This window comes from Brassica rapa, chromosome A07, assembly GCF_000309985.2.
Source record: "Brassica rapa cultivar Chiifu-401-42 chromosome A07, CAAS_Brap_v3.01, whole genome shotgun sequence".
Taxonomy (NCBI): domain Eukaryota; kingdom Viridiplantae; phylum Streptophyta; class Magnoliopsida; order Brassicales; family Brassicaceae; genus Brassica; species Brassica rapa.
In genome coordinates, this window is record NC_024801.2 from 4842002 (window position 1) to 4847585 (window position 5584).

The 5584-nt window shown below is 33.6% G+C and overlaps 1 long non-coding RNA gene across 1 annotated transcript in view; it reads left to right on the forward strand.

Annotated features, from left to right (window-relative positions):
- The first annotated feature begins 367 nt into the window (after positions 1-367).
- LOC117126555 overlaps positions 368-5584 on the forward strand; it is a 57061-nt gene continuing 51844 nt past the window's right edge. The window contains exon 1 of the long non-coding RNA XR_004449170.1: positions 368-591. This is a non-coding gene — a long non-coding RNA (uncharacterized LOC117126555). The remainder of the gene's footprint in view (positions 592-5584) is intronic.

Below are 5584 nucleotides of genomic sequence, written 5' to 3' on the forward strand. Positions count from 1 at the left end.
ATGACTTAAAACAATCAAATGTTTGACAAGAAAAGAAAAAAAACTATGCAAGTTTTCTTCCTTTTCATTATTATAATATTTGTTCCTTTTCATTTTTTTTTTACATATAATTCCTTTTATTCTTCATTACTCGGCAAACCCGCTGATCCAGTTACAGATAACAAACTAGGTTTCTAACAAGCCATCAGAGATGAGTCTTCGTTATCACTATCAGAATCAAATCCATCCTCGAGAGATGAATATGCACTGTGCGCAGGTGTCGTAAACGGTAAAGGAACTCTATTGATTTTCCTCTTACGAGATTCCAAGGAGTCGAATGAACTGCATAAATTCCTTCTATTTATCTTTTCATATAATTCCTTTTAATTATCTTTTCATATAAGATTCTAGTTTTTTATAAAAAGTTGTTGAAAAAAAAAATCTTTTCATATAAGATTCTAATGCATAAGCTCACCGCATTATAAATTATTTCAGCTTCACCTTTTCACTCACCTCCGCCTCAACTCTCTTTCACTGAACTCTGTCTCACTCAACTCGGTCTCATTCATCGCCTATCTTTCACAAAAGGACTTGAATATGAGCAATATACAGGTTCGATATATTTTGTTTGTTTTTTGAATTTAATGATGCAACTTCTGATTTAGAATTTCTAATAATACCTGGGTCATCATAATATATATCAAGGTTTAAGTTTTCCATTTTAATTAAAACTTGATGTGTCCAACTTCAATTAGGGAAAATTTGCAGCCAGTTTCCAGTGCTGTGTTCTGGGCGTTGGACAGCTGGTTGCCTGGAACACCATTCTGACTATTTCGGATTACTACTACCAGGTTTTCCCGGTAAGTTGTCAACAATCTTACACCCTTAAAAACCTAACTTAATTCTTGATGTCTTACTTTTATTCTCTACTTGTGTATGATTTTATATGGGTATCATTAATTATATATGTATTTTGTTTTCAATGTAGATAATGTATCATATATAGCGTTTTTTTTTGTCTAACTTGCTTCAATACCTTGTATACATTCCACTGCATGGGAAATAAATTTTGGTTTTTATGTAACCTTTACAATAACCAATATCTATGTTTAAAACATACATAGTATTATACTTTTGAATAGGAACGTTAAGTATGAAATCATTTTGATAAAAAGTTCAATTATGAGATCATCTGATAAATATATGATATATTATATACATATACATACATATATATGGTAACAAACATATTAAAAAGTTTGAAAAATTAAACATTTTCAAAAAAACAAAACTTTAAAAATTAATTATTTTATCAATGAAAATCTTATAACACTCTTACTATCTTAAGGAATTAATACATATACTGTGCAAATTTTATAGTTTGACATATTCCGCATCTATTTAAATTTTGATGTTTAGTTTTTTTTATCTTTTAATTACAAATTTACAGGTAGCTTAACAATTATTATACAGTCATTTTTCTAATAACAATATACCCATTTCCGTTAAAACTTTGACGAAGTCCCCATTTGTATGGATAAATCAGCCATGGTATAAATCCATTTTGACAAGTTCCAAGACCGTGTGATTATAGTAGTTCCAAGTCCTTCGATAGCTTTTGGAACACCACAACATCAAATGATCAAGATCAAATCATTATTGTGTTTTCATTGATCAACCTTATAACAGTTAACTTTTTAGAATGAATACAGTAGTTAACTTATTAAAAATAATTACAAAGAGTTCTTTCAAATATCTCATAAAGAATTATTTCAAATATCTCATAATTGCTTCAGTGATTTCCATAAATGAAAAAATATCCAATAATATCTCAATATCTTTTTAAAATCAAATTGACCCTTTTAAAACATTTGCAGGACTACCATCCGTCTCGAACGCTGACGCTCGTTTACCAGACCTTTGTTCTGGGAACGATATCAGTATTGGTTTTTGTGGGACAGAAAATCAAAAACCAAAGGAGAGTCTTCACCGGTTACTGCCTATTTGTAATTGGCAGCATTTTGCTACTAACGGTATTCTCTGTATAAATAAGTTTTTCTTTTTGGTTTTATTCTCATCTAAATTTTTCGTTTAGTCCTTAAATCGTGTCTGATAGTTAAGAACACATATGTTTTTTTTTATTACATTAGTTAAGAACATATTTTTCTTTGATTTTGAGCTTTCTCATTTATATTAATATTTATAATTTGACAGGTTGACATCGTAACCAAAGGAAATGGAGGAATAACCCCGTTTCTCCTTTTATCCATTGTATCGGCGGGATTTGGCGTAGCCAACGCCCTTGTCGAAGGAGCAATGATAGGCGACCTTAGCTGCATATGCCCCGATCTTATCCAGCCCTTCGCCGCAGGGATTGGTGTAGCAGGAGCCATAGCGTCAGTTTTAAGGCTGCTTACCAAAGCAGTCTTCCAGAACTCCCGGGACGGCCTAAGAAAAGGGGCATGTACGATTCTTAATCTATGAATTACACAAGCAGTTTAATTATTTGGATATGTATGAAAGCTCGCTAATTTTTTTATTGTGATGAATGTAGTATCATTCTTAACCAATTCACTCTTCATCGAGCTAGTATGTGTGATCATATACGGTGTGATGTTTCCGAAGCTGCCCATGGTCCAAAAGCATCGAGCACGCTCGGGTTCAAACCCAGTGGAACCCGTTGAGGAAGTCCCACCACCATCCAACCAACAACTGGCGCATCAGAACTTGGACAGGGTTATAAGTTTATTCCTGATATACGCTTTGACGTTGTCAATATTTCCCGGGTTCCTCTACGAGAACACGGGAAAGCATTCGCTACATTCGTAGTTTGTTCCTCGTATACGTTTTAGTTACGATTTCTTTCCTTTTATCATCTGATATCTTCTAATATATTTATTGTTTAATAATGATTTGTAGGTACCCTCTCGTCCTCGTTACTTGTTTCAACTTAAGCGATGCGCTTTCTCGATACATCACTATGGTCAAACCCCTTAAAATGCAATCAGGAAAAGTGATAGTAGCCTCTGTTCTTGCTCGAATGTTGTTCCTTCCCGCCTTTTATATCACCGCAAGGTACGCAGATCAGGGTTGGATGATCACCCTGACATCCTTCCTAGGAATTTCAAACGGTTATCTTACCGTCTGCGTACTCACGCAAACACCAAAGAGAACTTACAATGTAAGTAGTTAACATTTAAATTATTATTTTCTGTGTACTGAAAATTATGAAAAGAGACATCATAAATTGATACTCTTCTTTTATGTGGACAGGTATCTGAAGCTAATGCTCTCGGCAACATCCTTGTAGCCTCTAGGCTTGGGGGGATCTTTGCTGGTGTCTGCCTTTCATGGCTTTGGTTGATCGGCAGCAACAAGTCCTTTTAGTTCCTTTTTATTTATATCGCATTGTATTGTTTAAGGATTCATCGTAACTGCAGAAAACGAGGTTTCACGAGTTTGTCTTTATCATATCTTATGCTACCTCAATATGTTGGGAATTTGTGAGAAAATTAAACAAGAAAAAAGGGAATCCTCCACAAGAGTTTTGAATTTTTATAAATTTTAAGCAGAAAATAATAATGAATTAATAACTAATACTTACACATTTCGTTTTAGTTTATTTTCATAGTTCTGTTCTCTGAGCTCATAGGACACATTCAAAGTTAATCAGGAAACTGTTTTCTACCTAAAAAAAGAAACAATTAGCTTAAAACCAAAGAAAACTAATGAAATTAGTAGCTTAATACCAAGCACAATAAAAGTTGCTACTTCGTTGGCATAGATGGTTTATTGTAATGAGGAGGTTAGCCTTAGAAGTTCTGTATAAACTTGAGCCTGTAGCGAAGTACAATTAAAGGATAAGAGAGAGGATTTTGTTTGATTTGCTGATATTTTGGATATTGTAATGATTTGGTTATATTTTCCTTGGTAAATGAAAGCTGTACTGTGCATTGTGAAGCTTAATCTCCTCCACAACATGTCTGACACATTCGGGACAGCTGGAAAACCGAATCTAGAAAAAGATATGCATCATCTACATATTGTGTAAGTCGATATTGTGCACTGTTCTCTAATCTCTGAGGGTTTATAAAAGAAGGTAAGTTTTATCAATCTTTGATAGTAAACTTGTCTGAGAGAAGAATCTGTGCGAGAGGTATGAACTATTCGTAAACCTTAATACTCCATCATGATTCGGTTTGCGTGAAGAATGCATTCATGATATCCTCCATTTAATGTAAATTTTTTGAGTCATGCTATAAAGAAACATGAAGTTTTGAAATCAGAACTTTTGGACTTATTAAAGACACATCTTTTAGGGGAAATATGGAATATAGCCTGATCCCTAAAATTTGTGTACATGTAAATGTTCATATCATATTTTGATTTTTGGAATTTGGGAAGATACCTATTGTTTTGTGTATACATGGCGCATGAGATGAGGCGTTTGTTGAGAGTGTGGCATGCAAAATAGAGAAAGAATGAAAGACTGCATTGGCAATTCGTCCCTGAGCCATATGACTACAGGTACACTATTTACATAGAGGACCCTGAGATCCTGGATGGTGTAATCACGACTGTCAGGAAACATTATGGTCTAGCTTAGCAGACACCAATGGTTATAACTTATGGTGTACAAGATTGGATGCTTTTCCCGAGCGGCCTAGCTCCTCCTTTGACTATAGGAACGACGACAGATCTTGTCAAATTGGTAACGGAGAGGCCCTGGCTGATGGAGGTAACATTGTTGGTGACTTTTGGATCAATGTGTGTAGCAACGTATCATTTTAACCGGCGGTCCAATTTCATGATTGGTCTAACAACGTATCATTGAAACACATGATGCTAGATCAAAAGCTGAATATGAGAGTAAGATGTTGGATCTTATTCTGTTTTTGTGTATTTGCAACATCGATAAATAAGTGTAGTGTTTAACAAATATGATGTTTACTATTTAAGGTTTGGCGTATGGAGAAAGGCTAGCAACTAGTGAAAGATGATCAGCCAGATAATTGAGGATCAGGAAATGCTAGTATTCCACCGTGTTGCATTGGAAACGGGACTTGCAGATGAAGGACAGCGTGCTCCAGTTAACACCCGTGTAATGACTGGAACATAGATAATACAATTCGATGAGGAAGATGACATGACTGATGTTCCCTTAACAGTGCAGCGTAATGGTCCAGGAATGCTATCTCGAAGCCGTAAGTGTCGTCTTTTAATAAAAAGATATTAAATCTGTTAAATGTGGATATTGGTTTGGTTTTAAGTTTTTTTTTTTGGTTTTTAATCTTCTAAAATATAACTATTATTTTAAATTAATATTTATTTTAGTTTATTCGGTTAAAATGTTTGATTTATTTGGTTTTTTTTCTATAAAAATAAAAAATTAATATTATTTGTTTATTTTCATGTTAGGAATTTTAGATAGTCGTCATGTCGAACCAGTAGTTTCATATTATAGTTTCTAAACAGATAATAGTTTAAGAAAAAGAAAAGAAAATTATTAAGACAAAATATTTCACTACAATTTGGTCGGTAGTGAAAGAAGTATTAAGAAAAAATATTTCAAAAAATTTAAATACTTCAATTGTGGTGAATACTT